General features: G+C 37.8%; 1 non-coding gene across 1 annotated transcript; it reads right to left on the bottom strand.

Moving 5' to 3' along the window:
• Positions 1-22036: 22036 nt before the first annotated feature.
• LOC128290722 (small nucleolar RNA R71) lies at positions 22037-22142 on the bottom strand. Its single transcript, XR_008280510.1, has one exon. It is a non-coding gene; the product is annotated as a small nucleolar RNA R71 (small nucleolar RNA).
• Positions 22143-24659: the final 2517 nt, after the last annotated feature.

The raw sequence follows: 24659 nt of genomic DNA, 5'->3' as shown, positions 1-24659 counted from the left end.
AATACCTTGATAATGTTACAGCTAGCCAATAGATCCTTGATACACCCAAAAGGTGTACTCAAGGATGTATTGGTTAAGGTACGAGGATTTATAATCCCCATCGATTTTGTAGCCCTCGACTTTGAGGAAGATTGGGAAACCCTCATTTTATTGGGTAGGCCATTTCTGGCCACTTCTAAATTGACAATCGATCTCGAGCAAAACAAGCTAATTATAAAGATCAATAACAATGTAGAAATGTTCAAATACGGTCATGATTCCTGAAGTGAGAGATTGCTTAGGGAGGAACGTTACATTCTATTCAATTTAATCCCTAATGACTTTAATCAAAGGTACTTTTCGAGTTATGCAAGTGTAAGCACTTGTAGTACAAGAGAACGAGACAAATGGTGGGATCCAGGAAGGAATGGAAACAATTGGAAGGCCTACAATGGTCATGAACGATAATTGTAGTAAATGGTGAAATTTAGAAAATTGTCGGACAAGTCCGGTAGCACGACATAGTTGTTAAAATATTTAACTTTAATTAACTTGTAAATGTTGTAAATTAGTTTCAATTTTTTGTTCGTAGTTATATTTTAAGATAATTATAGTGTAGTCATATGTTAGAATTAGGAGAAATCAAGTTACTGTATGCGACGAGATGAAGAGAAGCTAACCAGGGTAAAAAATAGACAAACGGAGGACTTCAACATATCCCGAAAGGCTAGGAGCAGTGTCGTGTCGCGCCATGCAAAGGCAATGGCATGTCATATGCACTTCGAAGCCACATCCTGATGTTAAAATAGGTGTTTTTAGGGCATCATGTCATGCCATGCATACTTTATGGCACGACACGCTTGTTATTTTCAGCTGAAATAGGACCATTTTAGGCAAAAATCCCATTAAAAGTCTATTTATGCCCACCTATTTTTGGCATGAAAACACATATCTCAAACACCCAAAGAAGACCTAACACTTTCCTCTAGCCGCCGCACCTCTTCTTCGAGATCTAGCTTTAATTTTTCGTATTCCCTGCCTCCAATTTCCATAAGTAAGTTTTCCTATTCTATTATTTACATAGTTCTATAGTTTTCTTCTTTTACTTCATGTTACATCCACATAGATTGAAGATTGAATTTCTTCGACAACTACCCGAGGTTTTGTGTTCTAACCTTACTTTTTATCAAATTTATTGCTTGGGTTTGTTGTAATTTTATTTTAGTTCAAATAATGTCACTAAGGAAAAACCAACACATCATTGAGGCACCGAACAATATCGATGTGAATCGCTTCCGTAACCCAGAAGTCAAGAGGTTTTTCCTCCAAATGAGTGGGCGGTTTTTTATCCAAGAGTGTGGGTTCAAATCCACCATGTCCGCTACCTATGAGATTTGGGATTTGGTACAATCCCATCAGTGGAAAAATTTTTGCGCAACCCTGACCGAACTAATGGTTGATGCCATTATTTACGAGTTTTATGCCTCCATAAAAGATAGGGAAAGTCATAAGTAATAAAGTGAGACGATCATTTTCGTTATCATTCGGGGGAAAATGGTGTGATTGGACCTTGAACGATTTATCAATGTTACGATGTCTCATATTATACCCATGGTCATTTAGAGCTTTTAGATTTATTCACATTGAAGGATTTTGATAAGGAGGGTATAATAGATTATTTGGTGAAAGGGCATGACGAGTGAACTTGCCAAGCCAATTTCAAGGTGCCATTGAAATTTAATATGACCATCATGTTCTCAATGGCCAAGATGTGGATGCAATTAATTTGCAACTGTCTGGCACTGACTCATAATGCTTCTGATGTTACTGCCTATCGAATGGTTATGCTATATTCTATACCACAGAGAGAGCAGATTTGCATTGGCCACTGGATTTATGAGGAATTGCTCAAGTGCATACAAAGCCGTAAGTAAAGTTGTACTTCTCACATTTTATTACTGCTTTATGCCACTGATATGATGTTCCCATGTCTCCAATCGAGCCATTCACAAGACCTACGAGGAGCATGAGTAGGGACAATCTATACGGTCAGTTCATCGAGCTCCAACGAAAGCAAAATCGAGAAAATAAGCAAAGAAATAAACATAGAAACCATACCAAGAGGCCAATGAAGAGAAAGGGTAAAACACATATGTCGAAGATCATGGATATTCCCATCTCAGAGTGGCAAACATGATGGACACAAGATATGGGCGACATTCTAATTCGTACTCCAGAACATAATGGATGGCCAACAACTACATCATTCCCGAGCATGTTTAGGTGATTCCCACAACCAAGCGAGGAGGGCACCAACAATGAAGATGATTATGAAGACGAGGAAGAGGAGGAGGAGACTTCAGTTGTGCAAGAAGATTATGAGCAAGTATTTTGACCAGACCATTCATCATCGAAGGGCGTGGTGATCCTTGACTCGAGCCACCGCAGCCCTGTAACGCTCCAATTTTCGGGACTTCTGTTAATTTTGGTGAATTTTGGAATTTTTGTGTTTTGACTATTTGGCATAGGTTTAATTATGTTAGTGGGCTCTAGAAGGCCCAATCTTAAGCTAAAACCCAGTAATTTTAGGTGATTTTAATCCATAAGAAGAAAATGGGGGTTCTGGTTAACAAGGGTCTTAAATATTATTTGGGTAAAATAAGACATAAGGAAGCAAGTGGCAAAGTGGCATGTGACGCCACTGGCAAGGCTATAAAAGTGGCGTGTGGATGCTAGGGAGAGCTGAGGTTCAAGTCACAATGACAACATATTAAGGGAATTATTATTTTTATGTTCAGAAAAGGTAAGCAGTGGAACTGAAGTGAAAGTCTGTCAGGAGAGGATTTAGGAGTTGATAAGGGATAGGATTTAGGAGTAGATAAGGGAGGAAATCTAGGAGCTGATCAAGGAACAAGAGGTGGCCGGCCAAGGGACTTTAGCATGGGAATTTCGGCTAGGGTTAGTGCCAGTATAAATTCGGCATTAGTGGTAAGTGGTGCCGTTTCCTGACCATTCTCTTCTTCTTTTCTTTTTCTCTTCTCTCTATCCACTTATTATTTTCTTCTTCTTTTCCCCATAGCCGAATCCTTCAGCCACCCTACTCTATACCACATTCCTTCCATTATTTTTAAGACTATTGCCGATTGCCTCAAATCCCGAAATCCCGAAAACTTGACTCTTAGGACATGTGGTCTCTGCTGAGGGGATTAAGGTGGATCCTCGAAAAATTAAAGCAGTTTTGGAGTGGAAGCAGCCTAGGTCAGTATCGGAGATACGGAGTTTCCTGGGATTGGCAAGATACTACAGAAGGTTTGTAGAAGGTTTTTCGGTGTTGGCTGCACCTTTGACTAAACTCATAAGGAAAGGGGTACCGTTTGTATGGATTGAGACCCAACAGGAAGCTTTTGAAAAGTTGAAGAAAGTTTTGACTGAAGCACTTGTGTTAATTTAGCCGGAGTCTGGGAAGGATTTTACTGTGTATAGCGATGCATCACATGTAGGTTTGGGCTGCGTGTTAATGCAGGAGGGTAAGGTGGTTGCATATGCGTCACAGCAGCTTAAGCCTCACGAGGGGAACTATCCTACTCATGATTTGGAATTAGCAGCAGTGGTCTTTGCACTTAAGATTTGGAGACATTACTTGTACGGAGAAAGGTGTATTATATACACAGACCATAAGAGTCTTAAGTATTTGTTGACTCAGAAAGAGCTGAACCTTAGGCAAAGGAGATGGATTGAGTTGCTTAAGAATTATGACTGTTCAATCGAGTATCACCCAGGAAAGGCTAATGTGGTAGCCGATGCTTTGAGTCGTAGAACCGTATCTGATCTGAGAGCAATGTTTGCTCGTTTGAGTTTGTATGATGATGGTAGTTTGTTGGCTGAATTGCAAGTAAGGCCAACCTGGGTGGACCAGATTAAGGAAAAGTAGTTGGAAGATGAGTCTTTGGTCGCTCGTTTTCAACAAGTTAAGGAAGGGGAAACTTCGGAGTTCAGTTTAAATGGTGATTGAGTTCTGTGTTTCCGAGGAAGAATTTGTGTTCCGAAGGACTTTGATCTAAGGCAGACAATATTGAAGGAAGCTCATGGGGGACTATGTGCCATGCATCCTGGAGGGAATAAGTTGTATCACACTTGCGAGAATTGTACTGGTGGCCTGGACTTAAGCGAGAAGTAACGGAGTTTGTAGGAAAATGTCTGACATGCCAACAAGTGAAAGCTGAGCATCAATTACCTTTTGGACTGTTACAGCCGGTGAAGATACCACTTTGGAAGTAGGAGAGGGTAACCATGGACTTTGTGAGTGGGTTGCCGTTGACACCATCGAAGAAAGACTCGGTATGGGTGATTGTGGATAGGTTGACCAAATCGGCCCATTTCATACCAGTACGTACCGACTTTTCGCTTCAAAAGTTAGCCAAACTGTATGTGGCGGAGATTGTGCGACTTCATGGAGTCCCAGTTTTGATTATCTCTGACCGGGATCCCAGATTCACATCTCGGTTTTAGCAAAAGTTGCATGAGGCATTGGGGACGCGGTTGAACTTCAGTATGGCTTTCCATCCCCAAACTGATGGTCAGTCGGAAAGGGTCATTCAGATTCTGGAGGACATGTTAAGGGGATGCGTGATTGACTTTCGAGGTAGTTGAGAGGACTACTCACCGTGGGCAGAATTTGCGTACAATAACATTTATCAGGCGAGTATTCAAATGGCACCGTATGAAGCACTGTATGGTCGAAGGTGTCATACACCTAGTTGTTGGACAGAGCTAGGGGAGCGACAAGTTCTTGGACCGGAATTGGTGGCTGATACTGAGGCTAAGGTCAGAATAATTAGGGACCATTTGAAAGAAGCATCTGATAGGCAAAAATTGTATGCAGATTTGAAGCGTAAGGAGATTGAGTACTCATTAGGGGATATGGTCTTTTTAAAGGTTTCTCCTTGGAAGAAGATATTGAGGTTTGGTAAGAAAGGCAAGTTGAGTCCGCGGTTCATTGGGCCTTATCGGGTTTTGAAGCGAGTAGGGCCAGTGGCTTATCAGTTGGAATTGCCTCCAGAACTAGATAGGATTCACGATGCTTTTCACGTCTCCATGTTAAGGCGTTATCGTTCTGATACTGCTCATGTCGTGCCAGTCGCAGAAATTGACGTTCAAACTGATTTGACCTTCGAAGAGGAGCCTATGCAGATATTGGCTCGGGATGTTAAGGTCCTTAGAAGGAAATTTGTCCCATTGGTGAAGGTGCTTTGGTGTAATCATGGCAGAGAGGAAGCCACTTGGGAGCCAGAGCAGGCGATGCAACAGCAATACCCTCATTTGTTTGGACCAGGTAAATTTCGAGGACGAAATTTCTTTAAGGAGGGTAGAGTTGTAACGCCCCAATTTTCGGGACTTCTGTTAATTTTGGTGAATTTTGGAATTTTTGTGTTTTGACTATTTGGCATAGGTTTAATTATGTTAGTGGGCTCTAGAAGGCTCAAGCTTAAGCTAAAACCTGGTAATTTTAGGTGATTTTAATCCATAAGAAGAAAATGGGGGTTCTGGTTAACAAGGGTCTTAAATATTATTTGGGTAAAATAAGACATAAGGAAGCAAGTGGAAAAGTGGCATGTGACACCACTGGCAATGCTATAAAAGTGGCGTGTGGATGCTAGGGAGAGCTGAGGTTCAAGTCACAATGACAACATATTAAGGGAATTATTATTTTTATGTTCAGAAAATGTAAGCAGTGGAACTGAAGTGAAAGTCTGTCAGGAGAGGATTTAGGAGTTGATAAGGGATAGGATTTAGGACTTGATAAGGGATAGGATTTAGGAGCAGATAAGGAAGGAAATCTAGGAGCTGATCAAGGAACAAGAGGTGGCCGGCCAAGGGACTTTAGCATGGGAATTTCGGCTAGGGCTAGTGCCAGTATAAATTCGGCATTAGTGGTTAGTGGTGCCGTTTCCTGACCATTCTCTTCTTCTTTTCTTTTTCTCTTCTCTCCATTCACTTATTATTTTCTTCTTCTTTTCCCCATAGCCGAATCCTTCAGCCACCCTACTCTATACCACCTTCCTTCCATTATTTTTAAGACTATAGCCGATTGCCTCAAATCCTGAAATCCTGAAAACTTGACTCCTTTTGTACCGATTTTTCCCTACCCAAATCTCTTATTTTTCTCATCATCTTTGGCCGATTCTCTCAACCTCTAAACCCCAGGTTTCTGTCGACAATACCACAAGTAAAAACCCTCATATTTTATCTTTCTCTACACTTTTGTAAAAAGCCGAAACTCCCACACTATCCTAGGGACATAGCCGAATACTGGGATCACTGAGGGCTCAACTTTTGTTATCGTTTGAGGGCTTAGAACTGCATCAGAATCAAATAGAAATTAAGGGGGAATGTTGACTGGAAGAATCGGTGGTAAGTCTTTCCAACTTAGTCTATCTTGCATATTTTAAGAAAAGCCGGAATCCCTAAAAGGTTAGGAAGGTTATCATTTTTTTGGACTTGTAGCCCTAAGGGGTTGTGATAATAGTATTATTTTGGTAATAGTGTGATTAAAAGGCTGTTGATCAAGGGCTTGGACAAGTGGAGTGAACGGATCTGGATCGAGACACTATTTTCGGCAAAGGTAGGAACGCTAAGGCCTAAGGTGTTGTTAGCCGAATATGGTAAGAAGTTAATATGTAGTTCGTTTCGGTAGTAAGATTAATGTGGTAGTATTATAATTGTAGGCAGTTCGTGTGTGGATCTCGTCAGTGAATCGTCATAAAACAGGTGTGTAACTGACACCCTCTCATAGACTAGATCGGCAAAAGCCGAAAAGCCGAAATGCCGAAAAGTTGGTATTTTGGGAATTTGCGAGTGTCGAATGCTCGTAAGATAGTTGGGTTTGTATGTTTGGTATTCTGAAGGTAATAAACTGCGGTACGTGCGATTTCGTGCATTTTGATAACTTGGGCTTAATGGGCCAAAAATCGGGTTCATGGGCCAACGGCTCAATTTGGTAAGTATCTTGCGGTAAGTATTACGATAGTACGTAAATGGATAGGATATGCATGAAAACCCTAAAAGTAGCTAAATTACTACAATACCCTTATGTATGGAAAATTACCATGATACCCCTAGGTGTAAATGACCAATATGCCCCTAGGGTTAATTTTGTCTGAAAAGCATGTTGATTTAAATCTGTATGATGTATGCCATGAAAGAATATTTGTTGCATGGGGACATGGGTTATATTATTAAGGAAGCATCCTGGTGGCTATGCCACAATTATTTGATCTGGTGGCTCTGCCACATATATCTATTCTGGTGGTTCTGCCACGATTATTCAGATCCGTGACTCTGTCACATTATTCATTCGCACCATGCTGCATAATTTGGTATGTAGTGGTTGGGTGGGTCGAGTAGTCTCCCACATGGTGAAAGGTTGGTAAGGGGTGTATGTGGTTGGTTATGGGTTGGGTTCTGCATATACATGAAATATCTGATCTGATCTGTTATGGGCCTATGGGCTTAATTCTGTATTCTATTCTGTGCTAAGGCCAATTTATTCTGTTTCTGTGGTTTGAACCGATATGGGCTATGGTTGGGTTAATTTTACACACCGAGTTTCCCCAAACTCATCCCCTATTTTCATCCATGCAGGTAATCCCCAACCATAGTGGGCTTGGAGCTACGAGGGATTCGGAGTGGCCACTCGTTCTGCAATATGGATTTCTTCTGGTGATTTGGACTTCAATTTTCTTTACTTTGATGATTTGGGTTTTGTTATGTAATAAGGCCGCTTATAATTTTTTTTTTGGGTTTTGATTTATAACTTATCATGATGATCTTAAATTATATTAACTATCAAAATGGGCTAGATCTAGGGTTCGTTTTCCAAAAACATAAACTGATTTCAAAGTAACACGATCTCGAACAAGGCTTCTACTGTGATAACGTTTTCCCAAATTAAATATGCTTTATTTTAAAATGAACATAATTACAATGGTAACTTAAAAGAAATACACGATGTTGGAGTGTGGCAAGGGCGGTGTGCATGTCTAGGATTGGATCCGAAAGAGCTTGGTACTTAAGCAGTCCGATGGACTCACCTCCTCTTTTCCGGTTTCCTACCTGGTGCACAGCTTTCATTCACTTTAACCCTTAATGAATTAATCCTTTGAACATCAAGTACGATTTTCTGAACTTAGAACGGAAAAATGTTTTTAACGTTTTTGATGTGGCATGTCGGATCCGGTCATAACGTCTAGGCCAGGTTTGGGGTGTTACAAGCCCGGCCAGACTTTGGGAAGGTGGGCTACGAAAGCATTGGTGAGGCATGAAAGGAGCAAGGCATCGATGATGGAAGAGTCGGACACTAATTCTGACTAGTTTTGAACATTTTTAGATTCTTAATTTGGGCTTTAAACTTTATTTTTAATTGGGATGTTTTTTGTTTAAGTTTTTAATTCGTTAGGATTTAGTACTTTATATATATATTTTTGTGTTTTAATTTTTCTTTGTAGGAACCGCAAAGTTTTAACGACATTACATTTTCAAGCCAAACCCAAAAGGAAGAGTAGTCCCACCAATTGAGTTGCACGAATCACGCCAATCAAATAATCTCTTTTCTTTATTTTTTAATTGCACGTTAGGGGCAACATGCCGAATAAAGTGTGGGGTGACTAGTAAAAAAATTTTAAAATTTTGTTTAATTTTCTTTTTTTTTAGTAGTTTTAAATTTTTATTTTTGCATGTTTTCTATGTGCTTGAGTTGTGGAAATACAAGTAATTGGTTAGGAGCATGTTAACAAGATTTTGTGAATAAACTATAAATTTAGTGTGTTAATAATTGATTTTAAATTATCTATTTTTAGACTACTTAGTTCAATTAATTACACTGTGAATAGATGTAAGATGTTAAGTGTACCACATGATAAATAGGTGTATGAATAGCATGCATGTTTAATTCGATTGTAGGCTGTAGAAATTGATAGACTTGGTCAATTTAATCCATGTATAGAATTACCTGGAGACGACCTGAGGCATTGTTTGGTAGACAATTTCTTGAGCCAAAAAGCTATCTCATAAATATTTTCCCTAGTACCTATTTTGAAGCCTTAATCCACTTTCTTGATGAACCTTAAATGAAACTCTAATCCTATTATATATTCTATTTGGTCCTTGCACGGATTTAGACGTCTGGCAATTGATATTGAGTGATTAGGTAGATATAACAAGATTTATTGAGCTTGTAGAAAAATAAGGCAAAACGCCAATCGAGAAAAGCTCAATGAATAAAAGCAAAGTGATTTGGAAAAAAAGTAAGCTCACCTTTGTTCGAAAATATATATATACAAGCTCGGATGATTGTACTCACAAATACTATATGATGCCTCAGTAAAGGGAGATATAATAAAGGTGAGAGAAGTTGACATAAGGTGGTGAGCTATGTATATACTTGGGGGAGTATTGGGGACAATATCATGTTTCAAACTAGTTTCGTTCTTGACTATTTTGTCAAGCCTGTTCTTTGAATTCTGAACCAACCTAAGCCGCAAAATGTTACAAGCCGAAAAGTCCTATATGACTTAGGTAGCACCTTTTGTGGATGAAATTGTGCCAACTTTTGATGTTTTTAAACTTATATTTATTTGAACATACATGTATATTTATATATATGTTTTGATTGAAACCTATACTTAACATTCTTTTATTTTTATTTTTTGCTTTGTAACTTATTGAACTAACCATTTTAATTTTAGAAATTATGAGTCAGTTGTCTATCATTCTAGAGTTATACATTTATTTACACTATCTTGTTAATATATTTCTATTTTTCCTATATCAAGCTAACTCAAGTACATTTTATTTTTTATTGCATGTTTACTTATTGTTTTTAGTTTAGTTTGTTTAATTTGCTTGAGGACAAGCAAAGACCTAAGTGTGGAGGTATTTGACTTGCCTTCAAATCTAGTAGTTAACTCGATATATTTTCGCACTTAAGGAGCTTGTTTTCAAGAAAATTTAGTATTTACTATTATGTTTTCAATATTTAGTACCTAGGATTAATTTTTAGTAAAATAAGTATTTTTTAACACATTTTGTGAGTGTGGTGACCTATTTGGCCAACACGGACATTAGGTTCTTCTAATGTGTTCAATTGAGTGTGTAGGATGATGGATTATAGGATCAATTGACATGTGAGAAAAAGACGAATGATTCACAAGTTTCCTGAGCCGTCAAAGCATGAAATGAATCATACAAGGAAAAAATTTAATGTCGTTTCACGCCATGCAAGGCCTACGGCGCGACATAGGTTGATATGATGCCCAAGTATACCAAGGCTATTTTTGTAATAGCCCAATTTTAGCTAAATCAGAATAGTGGTTTTAGAACCACAAATCTAAGGTTGTAAAATTAATTTTATATTATTTTATGTGTTTACAGCATGTGAATTAGTATGTGTGAAAGTTTTGTGAAATAATTTTATCAATTGGTTGTTTAATTTGATAAAAGGACTAAATCGCGTAAAATATAAAAGTAGCATGTTATATGTTAAAGTGCTTAATTGATTTAATTAATTAAAGGTGAAGTCCTTATGTGGTTATTTAGCCTTTTAACAATGGAGTGGACGGTTATGGGCTTATGTTATATGGTTTTCTTATTTAATTATAAAGGTTAAAATGGTAAATTGAATATTAATATGTAATATATAAAACATGTAGCACCCCAAACCCGGCCCAGACGTTATGACCGGATCCGACATGCCACATCGAAGCGTTCAAAACATTTTATATTGTTGATCCAGAAAAAACCTACTTAGTGTTTTAAAAGATAATTTCATTATAGGTTAAAGTGAATGGAAGTCATGCACCGGTAGGAAACAGGAAAAGAGGTGGTGAGTCCATCTGATCGCTTAACTACCAAGCTCCTTGAATCCAATCCTAGACATGCATACCACCATTGCCACACCTTAACGTCATGGATATTTCTAGGAAACCGATTTGATTAAGTCATTTTAGGAAAAGTGATTAATTTTGGAAAATACTTTCATTGCGGAAGCTTTGCTTGTTGTCGTGTTATTTTGAAATCAACTGTTGTTTTTGAAAACGCGCCCTAAAGCTATCCAATTTCAACAGTTAAAATAAGTAATACCTATCTTAGTAATACATATTAAAACCATTAAAAAATAATTAAGCGGCCTTATTACATTTAAAAACCCAAAACTTCAAACGTAAATAAAAGGATGTCCAGTTCACCAGAAGAAAATCAAACTTTCGAGCGGGTGGCCACTCTAAATTCCCTCACGACTCCAAGCCCACTATGGTTGGGGATTTCTGCGTGGATGAAAATAAAAGGGTGAGTTTGGGAAACTCAGTGTGTAAGGAAAACCCATTCAAAGCCCAAGTTAGCTCAAGCCTATTGGGCCTAAGCCCATTCGTGTAATAAAGTGGTAATGGACCGAGCCCTTTTGAGACATAATAAACGGGCCTTAGCCCTTATTCAGATAACAATATGGCCTATAGGCCCATTTCAAAATACATGCAACATCAATAAACATATGCAAGCCCATTTGGGGAGACTACTCAACCCACCAACCACTACACTCCACCCATACCACCATACACTCCATGTGGGAATAGCTCAACCCATCCATTAACACTCCACATTCTAAAAAGATTGCCGCTCGATTAACGATAGAATTAAGTCAAAGCCTCCAAGACGTGGACAAGCCACTTTCAGTACTTCCTCCTTCAATATCCCAATCCCACGATCGATAATAACAACATGGCATGCAATAAATAACAACGATCAAACATGCATTTAGGTCAATTTTACCTAGGGGTATTTGGTAATTTATCTACTAGGGGTAAAGCGTAAATTTTCCACTTTTAAAGGTATTTCAGTAATTTATCTATTTTAGGGTTTTTCACGATTAACAGAATCACGCATCGAGGGTTCTTATCGAATTGGGCCGTTGGCCCATCATTCCAATTTTGGCCCATTAAGCCCAAAAATATCGAGGCACGTAAATCATGCACTTTGGTCCAAATTTTACTGACTTACCAAAAACATTAATCGATTTACCTCACGAGCATTCGACACTCGCAAATCTACAAAATATCGGTTTTCGGCATTTCGCTTTTCGACTTTTGCCGATCCGGACTAAGAAAGAGGGTGTTAGTTACACACATTGCTTATGCACGATATCTTGTGAGATCCACACACGAACCGCCTACAATTGGATTACTAACACGTTAATCTAACTATTCAAATACAAACTACGATTAACCCCTTACAATATTCGCCAACCACACCTACAGATCATAGTAAGCTTATAAGAAATCAATAAGCAACTCATTAACAAATTTTGTCAATGTTTACCACATAATCATAATTTCACCGCAAGCTGTCTTCCCGAGCAACAGTCACTAAATCATTTATAACTGGAGCTACGAAACTCCAAATCAAGTGCCGTTAATTTTCCCTGAAAATAGACTCATATATCTTCTATCCATCAAATTTTTAGAATTTTTGGTTTAGCCAACAATACCAGATTTTTCTCAAAGTTTCCCATGTTTCACTGTTTGACTAATCTGACCACTCTTCATTACGAATCAAATTTCTCATTGTACAGAATTCAAAATATGTTCTTGTTTATTTCATTAGAAACTAGACTCAATAAGCTTTAATTACACAATTTATTCAGCATCTAATTCATCTCCCACAATTTATGGTGATTTTCCAAAGTCACGTTACTGCTGCTGTCCCAAGCAGATTTATTACCAAATCACTCTTTCACACATACCTTGCATGCATGTTATTTAAACATGTATATCACCAATCAATCATCACATATCTATGATTTTACTTAAGAACAATCTCCATTTCATCATTTTAAAGCACAACATGTTAGCTGATTTTTCCCTTTAACATCTAATGCACATGCATGCTCATTTGTTTGGCTCAACTTCACCTATCTTCCATTTTTTTCATCAAAAGAACATGAAACAAAAACCATTTCCTTCATTTTAATTCATGACTAAATGCTCACAACACAACTAAAAACCAAAATATGCTTCAAGAGTTAAGGTAGAATCAAGAAGAACTCATGAACATCAAGATAGAAGCCAACTACCATGAACTTACCTTCAATTTTCTTCCCCAAGTGACCGAACACTCAAGAGCTTTCTCCTCTCCTTTCTCTTCTCTAACTTTCAGCTATGATGAACAAAGATGGACAAAACTTTGTTCTTTTCACCCCTTTTTCTTTTAATAAAACTTCATATTTCATCTATTTAATTCTTTAATACAAAAGACATGAAATTCTTATCATGAAACATTTACCTAACCCATTATCATGAAACATTTACCTAACCCATTATCATGGAACATTTACCTAACCTATTATCAAATTGTATCAATTTGTACCATAAATTATGGATATCAAGTGTACATTTTGTCTACAACAACATGATGGCTGGCCACTTCATGTAAAATGGGAGGTTTGTCATGCAAATCCTCCTATTTTGCACTCCTATTTATTTGGCCACTTCAATTTAGCCTATAGCATTTTCAAACATTTTCACATAGGTTCTATTTCATAATTTCACCCCCTTTTTCTTATGGAACAAAAATTAACTAAAATTGCCGGGTTCTATCTTAAGCTTGGGCCTTCTAGAGGCCCACTAACATAATTAAACCTATGCCAAAATTCACAGGATTCTCAAAAATTGGGGCGTTACAAAACAAAACATAAAATATCATGCATGTTCATCTTTTATGGCAAAATGTGAGAAGAAAAGAAACCATTGAAAATTGGGGCATTAGAAAACAAAACATAAAATATCATGCATGTTCATCTTTTATGGCAGAATGTGAGAAGAAAAGAAACCATTGTTGAAGTTTTTAAGTCGGCACCTAGGAAGCTTGATTTAGGTATGTTATTTGCTCGGTTTTTGATAATTTTTACGTTTTTGAAATCGTTGCTTTGTATATTAGCTAGCCCATGCTTTAATTTTCAAATTTGATGATGAATTTGTGAAATGTCATTGATGAATATTCAAGCTTTTTGTTGTTTGATGATGAAAAATAAATATTTGTTGTTAGATTTTCATAGTTTATTAAGTGATTTTTGATAAAAATGCTTATTAAGGATTAAATTGTGAAATTTGTAAATTGAGCGGTTAAAATGTGAAATAAATGGAATTAATGGGCTGCTAGGGACCTAGGGAAGATTCAGCCATGCTTGGGTTTGATGAATTTTTGTGTATTTTGTGTTGTTTTTAAATAGGGACTAAATTGTAAAAATGTGAAATTTAGGGGCTAAAGTGCAAAATACCCATTTATGTGTTTTTTTTTGTGAAATTGAATGATTATGAGATTAAATAAGTTAAATTTGAATTTATTTAGATCAAGAAAGAAAGAAATTGGATTTGGATCTAGAGAAGTCGAAAGTTGTTGAATAGTTGTTCCGATCCGTTTGTTTCCGTACGAGGTTAGTTCATATGCAAATAAATGTTTTTAAATTTAAATGTATATATATATGTTGCTGAATTGAATTAAGCATTGAATGACTTGTTTCGAGCATGAATTGATTGAGTTACAAAGTTGAAAGCCTTGTATGAACCTTGGAATAGTATAGGATACTGATGTCATGACATTAGGACTTTCGAGGTGAGGTTTCGTGTAAGACCATGTCTGGGACATTGGAATTGATATGAGATTACGTGTAAGACCCTGTCTGGCACAGAGGCATCGATGTGTGATAACATGTAAGGTTATATCTGGGATATGGTATTGTATGTGATATATGTGTTTCTGAGTATCCTTAACGATTCTGAATGATTCAACGGGGAATGTCAAAATGAGACCGAATGTGAATATGAGCTAAATAATTCAGGTACATTTTAAGTTTATATGTTCATTGAAAAATAAGGTAAGTGAAGTTACTTAACATGGTAATATGGATTATATGAGAAAAGTGATTGTATATGCGTATGTGATTAGTTAAATATGGCCTATTCGAATTGAATTATGAATGTTCTTGTGATGATTTATTTGCCTATGGCTTACTAAGCTTTCAAAGCTTACATTGTGTGTTCTTTCATTGTTTTATAAATATATAAAGCTAGCTTGAGCTTGGGGATCGTCAAGGATCATCGTCACACTATCAATCGCTATTTCGGTACTTTGAAAGCTTGTACTTATGACATATGGCATGTATAGGCTAGTTTTGATATGGTTAGTTTTGAATTGTGTATAAATAGCCATGCGAAAATGGCTTGATAATGATGTTAATGTTTGTGAATAATCCACCTTGTTAATTAGCTCATTTTAGGAAGTTTGTTTGATGTCATAGTTTGAATTTTTGGATGGTTATGAATCAATTTGTGTGATGTTAATGTAGTGTCGGATGTGTTTTCGATTGTTTGTATAAGCTATGTTATGAATGTATTATTGCTTGTGTAATTGGTCTCTTTGGTACGGTCTGTGATAGCAAAAGATGACTATGTTCTATGGATGATGAGTCGGCCATTTGAGCAAGTATAATGTATCTGGTTAATAATGTTAATTAGCTACGAAATGGTATACCTAGTTGAGCTTTTGTTGTGATAATGGTATGATCTATTGAGGTTAAATTTGATAACCGAATATATGGCTAGTTGATTGGTTGTGTATATCTATTTTAGTTATGAAAAATTAGCATGCGATTTAGGTGTACTTTGATTTGTTATTTGTGTTCAAAAATGTTAATGTTGCTATAGTTCAATGCACATAACTTGCCAATAATGACAATTATATTTGACTATTTGGTGATGTTTGATAATGACTCTTCTATGGATAATTAATAAGTTGTATATTATGGCTTGTTTTGATTTGATATGCGAATGTACATAGGCATATGAAATGGTACGTTTGATGATTAGCTAATGAAATAAATGTATGCAAATGGATGTTTTGACATATGCTAGGAATATGAAATGTAATGATATAAGTTTTGACATATGCTATTAATGTGATGGTTATATGGTTTAAAAAATTATTTATGGAGCGTATGAACATGGCTTTGATGTTTGCAAGTTTGGTTCAAATATTTGTATAGGTTGATGATATTGATGTGATTGAAATTTGAAGCATGGATTATTTATGAATTATAAGTAAAAAAACATGATTGGTTTTAGTTGATTAAGTGGTCCATATGTGCGAATTTGACTTATATGAACGAATAGATTGTTGTTATTCGATTTAAAATTATTGTAAAGTAGTTGATATATCTTTGATCATGAAATGAATTATATGAACGTGCTGAACTGTGTTTTGTCAGGTAATGCCTCATAACCTTAATTCGGTGTCGGATATAGGTTAGGGGTGTTACAATTTTTGTCCACACAATTGACTTTATACGAAGACCTAGGATGCGCTGAAGACCTAATTTATGTTGCCAACACTCCTATAAATAAGACCTTAGGGGTTTGATGAAATTAAGTTATCTTAAACACAACCAAAAACCCTAATAGTTTAGGAGTAGGATTGAATTTAGTTTCCTTTCAGCTTTTTTAAACTCTTTGTTTTTCCCCTTAGAATTAGTTTCGATTCAAGAGTTATTTTATATTATTAAAGTATTTCAGTTTATTTCTTCTTTGCAAACAGTGATAATTGATTATTCCTATCGAGAGATTCGTTACTCTGTAATCTACTCGACATCAATCTAGGATTATTCTAATCTCTTTTCTCTTTTGATTTATTCATGTTGATTTCATGTTTATTTTAATTGAGATTAAGATTATGAATAACAAGAGTGGCTAAATCCATTATGGGAGATTAATGAGTGAATGTGTAACACCCCTTACCCGTATCCCATTTATACAAACAATTTTGGGTCATCAAATTTTGCTCAAATTTAAAACTTTCAAACTTCTTCTTAACGCCCCTAGTATGAACCTACGAGGCAAAAAAACACGCTTTGGAAACGGTTCAGGAAAAAATCGAACACTTTGAAAATTTTGAAAAATTTCAATGCAAACAACGGCACACACCCGTGTGGGAGGGCGACATGTTTGTGTGTCCTCTTAACATGGCCATGTTGAAGTTCCGTGTCGTTCACATGGCCTGAACATATTGGGACACTCCCGTGTCCCTAACTCGTGCAAATTTATTTTTCAATTCGAACCTACAGGGGTTTTCACACGGCTTGCCACACGCCGGTGTCCATGGCCCATGTCCCTCACACTGCCATGACATGCCCGTGTCTTAGCCCGTGTACAAAAACCTTGACATTCTGTTTCTGACGTAAAAAGGTAATGATTTATATAGGAAAAGTCATATATATATATATATATTTTAGTTTACAACCACACTGCGAACACTCCTGCCTATTTGGCCGAGCACTACCAACACTCGCGATGGAAGTGGTTTGAGCTTTAAAAGCCGTGTACTACTTATTCTTATTTCTACTTGTGAATCCCGTTGAAGCATTTGATCGAGTAGGAAACTCTCTCGATCTCTTGGATGAGGTCTGATGTGATTTCCCCATTTGTCTTTTCTTTGAGTCATGAGACTCAATATCAGCTTTTCTTTTCTCTTTGGCCAATTCTTCTACCTTACAAGCTCTCTCAACAAGCATCACAAACTCCCTTAACTCTAAGATCCCAACTAATAATCAGATGTCTTCATTCAATCCATCCTCAAATCTCTTGCACATGATAGCTTTGGTGGATACGCACTCCCAAGCGTATTTGCTGAGCCTCACAAACTCACGCTCATGCTCCGTTACTATCAATTGGCCTTGCTTTAATTCAAGAAAATCCTTTGTTTTCTGGTCTATAAATCTCTGGCTAATATACTTTTTATGAAACTCTTCGTAGAAAAATTCCCAAGTTACCCTCTCCCTCGGTACAACCGGTACGAGCATTTTCCACCAGTGATAAGCCGAATCTCTTTTGAGTGACACCACACATTTCATGCACTCCTCAAGTGTGCAAGACAGCTTATCGAATACCCTGATGGTATTTTCAAGCTAGAATTCTGCCTTTTCTAGTTCATCATCTATATTCGCTTAGAATTCCTCGGCCCCTTGCTTTAAAATTCTGTCAATCTGAGGTTTCTCCCTTCTAATCATCTCTACGGCTTGGGGAGCTTTGGGGGCAGGCCGGGGGATTAGAGGGGTTGGAGGAGGTGGAGTGTTCGGGTTTGCACGAACAAACTCCGAATACCATGCGTTCATCATGTGGAGGTAGGCTTCTCTAGACCCTCCACCCTGACTAAATGTCACGGGCCCACTCTCAATTGGCGTCGTCCCTCCAGTGTCGGCACATTACTCTCTACATCATTCGCCACTGCTCCGTTGGGATCCATTTACTATATGAAAACATAATTTAAATTCGTCAATAGTCGTCACACTATCACAATGTATTTATGGCATGTACAGCTAGACTCTTACACTTGCTACGTTAGTCTGAGAATTGACTAAACTGCAGCTCTGATACCAATAAATGTAACGCCACTTACCTGTATTCCACGTCGAGAAAAGGTACGAGGCATTACTAGACTTAAACACATACATACAAACAATTTCGGGTTATCGAATTTTACTCAAATTTAAAACTTTCAAACTTCCTCTTACCGCCCCTAATATGAACCTACGACGCCCAAAAACACATGCTCAAATTTAAAACTTTCAAACTTCCTCTTACCGCCCCTAATATGAGCCTACGATGCCCAAAAACACACTTTGAAAATGGTTCGGGAAATAACCGAACAATGTGAAAACATTGAATAATTTCAATGTAAATAAGGGCACACGCCCGTATGGGAGGCGACATGCCTGTGTGTCCTCTTAACATGGCCATGTTGAAGGCCCATGTAGCTCACACGGCCTGAACATATTGGGGCACGCTCGTGTCCCTAGCCCGTGCGAATTTATTTCTCAATTCAAACCTACAGGGGTTTTCACACAGCTTGCCGCACGCCCGTGTCCATGGCTCGTGTCCCTCACATGGCCATGACATGCCTGTGTCTCAGCCTGTGTACAAAAACCTTAACATTCTATTTCTGACGTCATCAACCATTTAGGGGCGCACGACCAAGGCACACGCCCATGTGCTAGGTCGTTTCCTCCACACGGTCGAGACACACGGCCGTGTCTCCACCCGTGTGGTTACTACTGGGCATTCTGTTTTGCCAAATTTAGGTACAGGGGACACACAACTTGACTACACACCCATGGGGCAAACTGTGTGTCACACACGATCTAGAATAACGTCGTGTGTCTGCCTGTGTGAACAAAAACAAAGCTATTTACCAAGTCTTTTTGTCACTCTTACTTACACCCACCTACAAAAACATCAAAAAATACCAATACCACATAAACACATGACCATATCAGCCAATACCTAGGCATCCATACATCATTTCCAAGCTATTTCCTATCACATACAACATCTCTTACTTATAAACACGAACCATGCAACAAACACATCCATAAGAATTTTCATCAAATGCATTTAATAATAATCAGTATTAACCAACATCAGTACCCTATACAAACTGTATATCACATCCATATGAGCCAACACTTGTGGCTAACCCAACATGACATTAAACAAAAAGACCAAGTCCCTATACATGCCACGCTCAAAATATTTAAACTAACTATACCAAAAACTTTAGGTGATAGTGTGATCAATGCCTCCGACTTCCCTTGATTCTCGAACTAGCTTGGTGGCACTATAAGAAAAATGGAAAAAAGAGGAAGTAAGTATAAAGCTTAGTAAGTTACAAGTAAATAATTAACATCGCTTTACCAAGTAACATCATGCACTTGCACAAGATTCTCGGATTCTCGAATGACTATAGAATAACTTACTCGTTTTCATCCTTACTATTCATATACATAACTTGAACTAATTCTTATGAGTTTTGTGTAGGTACCTATACCACTTGCAACATAATCATAACTGATAAACAGTAAATTATACATATTTTTACCCCATATTTCATGCATTTTATAGATGATTTCTTATTAGAATTGGTGAATTCGATGCTCCTAATACTTTAATTTCATGTTTTGTACTCAGGAGAGCACCAAGAGTCAAAATGAGCCAAAAACGAGCCAAAAAGGGACAAAACACACCAAATCGAGAAGATGACACGGCCTAAGCCTTGCCACACGGGCAGCTCACACACCGGTGTCTTTCGAGGGTGTCAACCAAGGCTTTCACGATTCACACGACCTGGCCATTAACCCACACGGCCGTGTGCAATTTAATGGATCGAACACGACCTGGCAATCACGTCACACGACCGTGGCACACGGGCGTGTCCCTACTGAGCCCAAGTTAATTCCAATTCAGAAAAGGCCACTTTGGAGGGTTTCTAGGCATTCCAAAGCCTATAAATACGCACTAGAGGAGGAGAACAGGGGAGACGGAGAAGAGGGGTAAGGAATTACCCCAAGGAAGCCAATTGTTCCATCTCAGAAGCTGGATTCATCATCAAGATTGAAGATCTCTCCTCAATTCCCTTTCAGGAGTTTTGGGTTTTCTTTATGTTTTGTATTCTTTATTCTTCTGAGATGTTTTCTTATTTAGTTATAAACTAAATCCCCTAAGTACCTAAGGGGAATGAAACCTAAGACGAATCTTGTTATTATTTTCTGAATCGTATGATAAATATTTAGCTTGTTCTTAATTATGTGTTCTTAATTCTTTCTTTGATATCCCAGGAAACTTATTCAAGACAGGCTCTTATTCAGAGAAGGAATAGACCCTGTCTAAGAGTACATTTGCCATAATTAAGCGGAGTTGATTACGCGCCTAGAAATAGGGTGACCAGATTTTGCCGGATTAGGGTGAAACCTAATAAGGGGATCCATAGATCGAGTTAATGCAACCCTAGAGTGTTAATTAGAGAAAATTCTCGGTTATTCAATCTAGGGATTAGACGTTATTAGTCTTGAATAGGGATAATAACATAACTTAGGGATCTCTACGGAACAAGTTGAATGTATAAATCGTCGGATTCAGAGGTAGAATAAGAAGTACAGTCTAAGTGGATTTTTCCTTAGGTATTGTCTCAAGTCAATCGATTTTCCCAAAAGCAATTCCCCAATTCTTTTCTCTGTGTGTTCTTAGTTTAAATAAATTAGTTAATTAAAACAAACCCATTTATTCTTAGGCTAGATAATAAAAAGATAGTTATTACTAGTACTTTTGGTTCCCGTGGGTACGATATCCCGGTCTTGCCATTACTATACTATTGTTCGATAGGTGCGCTTGCCTTTTCGTCGTGATAATAGTTAGTCTAGGTTTGATCTTCATTATAAATATTTATTACTTGTTACAAATCACGTGATCAAGTTTTTGGCGCTGCTGTAGGGGAACTGAAATATTAGGAACACTAAATTTTTATTACTTTAGCCATTTATTTTTCTTGCAATTTTATTTTATTTTATTATTTATTAATTTACTTTTTTCTCTCTCTTGGCAGGTTTTTATAGTTTATGACTAAAAGAAACCCATCAGGACCATTACTCTTTGACGAAGAAATCGATCGTACAATTTGTAAAAATCAAAGAGAAATAAGGCGTAGTTTACGCTACACGGGGAACGAGCGAGAAAACGATACTCAAACCCCAACCGACGAGATGGCTGAAAACCCAGGCGATCAGTTGCCTCCTGCAATTGCAGCTAATCAAAATCCTGCTCCACCTACTATGTATGATTATGCTAAACCTTCTTTAACAGGAACTGAGTCTAGTACAGTTAGACCTGCTATTGCTGCGAATAATTTCGAACTAAAACCTAACACATTTCAGATGATACAGCAGTTTGTTCAGTTTGATGGTTTGCAGGATGAGGATCCCAACACGCACTTGGAAAATTTTCTTGAATTTTGTGATACATTCAAAATCAATGGCATTTCTGATGATGTCATTCATCTTCGGTTATTTCCATTTTCACTGAGAAACAAAGCTAAACAGTGGTTGAACTCGCTACCACGAGGGTCTATCACTACTTGGGAATAAATGACCGAGAAGTTTTTACTAAAATATTTTCTACTGGCTAAAACGGCTAAATTGCGTAATGATATCTCTTCTTTTGTGCAGATGGATTTAGAAACACTTTATGATGCATGGGAGAGATAAAGGACTTACTGAGAAGGTGTTCTCAACATGGGTTACCGCTTTGGTTGCAAGTTCAAACGTTCTACAATGGTGTGAATCCCTCGACAAGACAAATGATTGACGCAGCTACTGGCGGAACCATCAACAATAAAACACCGGAAGATGCCTATGAATTCATGGAGGAAATGTCACTGAACAACTATCAGTGGCAAGTTATGAGGACAAAGGCAACGAAAATAGTCGGCGTCTATAACATCGATTCAGTCACCATGCTCTCTAATTAGGTAGAACTTCTAAATAAAAAGATTGACGGTTTACTTGGTTCTACGCAGGTACATCCAGTAATGAGGTGTGACTCAAGCAGAGGAGGTGTGCATACAAAATATCGATCCTTCAATCCCACAAACGAAGAGGAACAAGTCAACTATATGGGTAATAAAAACTTTAGATCTCAAACTAACCCATACAGCAATACTTATAATGCAGGTTGGAAGAACCGCCCAAAATTTTCCTGGGGAGGTCAAGGAAATCCAAAGCCACAAAATCCTCAGGGTTTTCAACAACCACCTTATCAACAAGAGAAAAAACCAAACCTTGAAGAGATGCTCTCTAAATTCAACTCGGTGTCAGAAACCCGTTTCCAAAATACTGAGACTGCACTTAAGAATCAACAAGCATCGATCCAAGGACTCAAAACTCAAATAGGCCAGCTATCCAAACTAATCTCTGAATGACCACAAGGTAGCCTACCAAGTAATACTGAACCTAATCCGAGGGAACACTTCAATACAATTAGCACTCAAGATAAGGAAGGATTCATTGCACCCGAGCTAGAAATACAGCAAGCCAACACAATGAACAAAGGACGAGAAGAGGTGAACAATAATGATCCCAAACAGGTAAGTACAAATCATGAACCTCGTGTGCCATATCCTAAAACGATGACGAAAGACAGAACAGAAGAACAATTCAGTAAGTTTGTCAAACTCTTAAAGAACTTACATATTAACTTACCCTTTATTGAAGTTCTTTCGCAGATGCCCAACTCAGTAAAATTCTTAAAGGAACTTCTGAGCAATAAAAGGAAATTAGACGCTACATTGCATGTGGAACTCAATTCAGTTTGCTCAGCTATTTTAAAGAATGAACTACTTAACAAATTGAAAGATCCAGGGAGTTTTACAATTCCTTGCTTAATTGGTTATCTATTTGTGAATAATGCTTTAGCTGATCTAGAGGCAAGTATAAATGTTATGCCATATAAAATGTTTAAATGACTAGGTCTCGGTAAACCCAAACAGACTAGGATGAGCATACAATTGGCTGACAAAACAGTTAGATTTCCTAAGGGTATTATTGAAGACGTTCTCGTTAAAATTGATAAATTTATTTACCCAATAGACTTCGTTGTCTTAGATATGGATGAAGATAATGAGGTACTTCTAATTTTAGGACGACCATTTTTAGCAACTGCCAGAACCATTATTAATGTAGGCACAGGAGAGCTAACACTTCGTGCAGTTGACGAAGCAGTAACACTTCAAGCATGCGACTCAGTCAAAACCTCTAAGACTCAAGATACTGCTATAAAAACTGTAGACGATAAAACTAATATTCAATCATCCTTGCAGGAACTTCCTCGAACAAAGACAACAGAGACAGTGCGCTACTATCATGAACAGAACAAAGACATCCATCAAGAACGAAGACTACGGATAGAGGAGCTAGACGAATGGTGAGAACACAAACTGAGAACACATGATAAATCGAAACTATGCAGAAACAAGCCCGAAACCTCTCCTAATCAACTTAAGGTTGGCGATATAGTCTTACTAGATGCCGCTGATCCTCACATTGTCACTACCACACCAAATGAGGAAATCCCTCTTACGGTACTTAATATTTTTCCATTCGGTATAGTGGAGGTGAGTCATCCCTAGTTCAGCACTTTTAAGGTAAACAACACCCGTTTAAAACCTTATTTTAAAATTGACAACAGGAATAAGGAGTATGAACTCCTCGAACCACCCTGACCATTCAACAGAGAGGTAAGTCGAGCTTAGACTATAAATAAGCACTTCTTGGGAGGCAACCCGAGTACTAACCATTTTAAATTATTTTAAATTCAAATTTTAAACATTTAGGTCACTAACAGAGTATTTGAAGCACCGGTTCCCAGCACCACACGGCCGTGCTTAAAGTTGTGTGTACCAATACGGAGGAAAACACGACCGTGCGATACGGCCGTGCGAAAACAGGGTAAATGATTTCCCCAAAACACGAAATGCGATAAATCCCCATAGCCGTGTGACATGGCCATGGGTGAATTTGATACACACACGGGCGTGGGAATAGAAACCCACGGGCGTGCCAAGGACAAGGCTTTATTCTATTTCTTCGACATGGGTGTGAGACACGCCAGTGCCGTTAAGCCGTGGACAATAATACACGGGTGTGGTACCTTAACATGGGCGAGGGAGAAGCGAAGATAGCTAGGCACGGCTGTGCCATATGGCCGTGTACCACACACCCTTAAGAAACACAGGCATGGGATAGTAGCCAAGCACGAACT

This window comes from Gossypium arboreum, chromosome 3, assembly GCF_025698485.1.
Source record: "Gossypium arboreum isolate Shixiya-1 chromosome 3, ASM2569848v2, whole genome shotgun sequence".
Taxonomy (NCBI): domain Eukaryota; kingdom Viridiplantae; phylum Streptophyta; class Magnoliopsida; order Malvales; family Malvaceae; genus Gossypium; species Gossypium arboreum.
The sequence above is the reverse complement of the archived record's forward strand: the minus strand, read 5'-3'. Positions and strand labels throughout refer to the sequence as shown.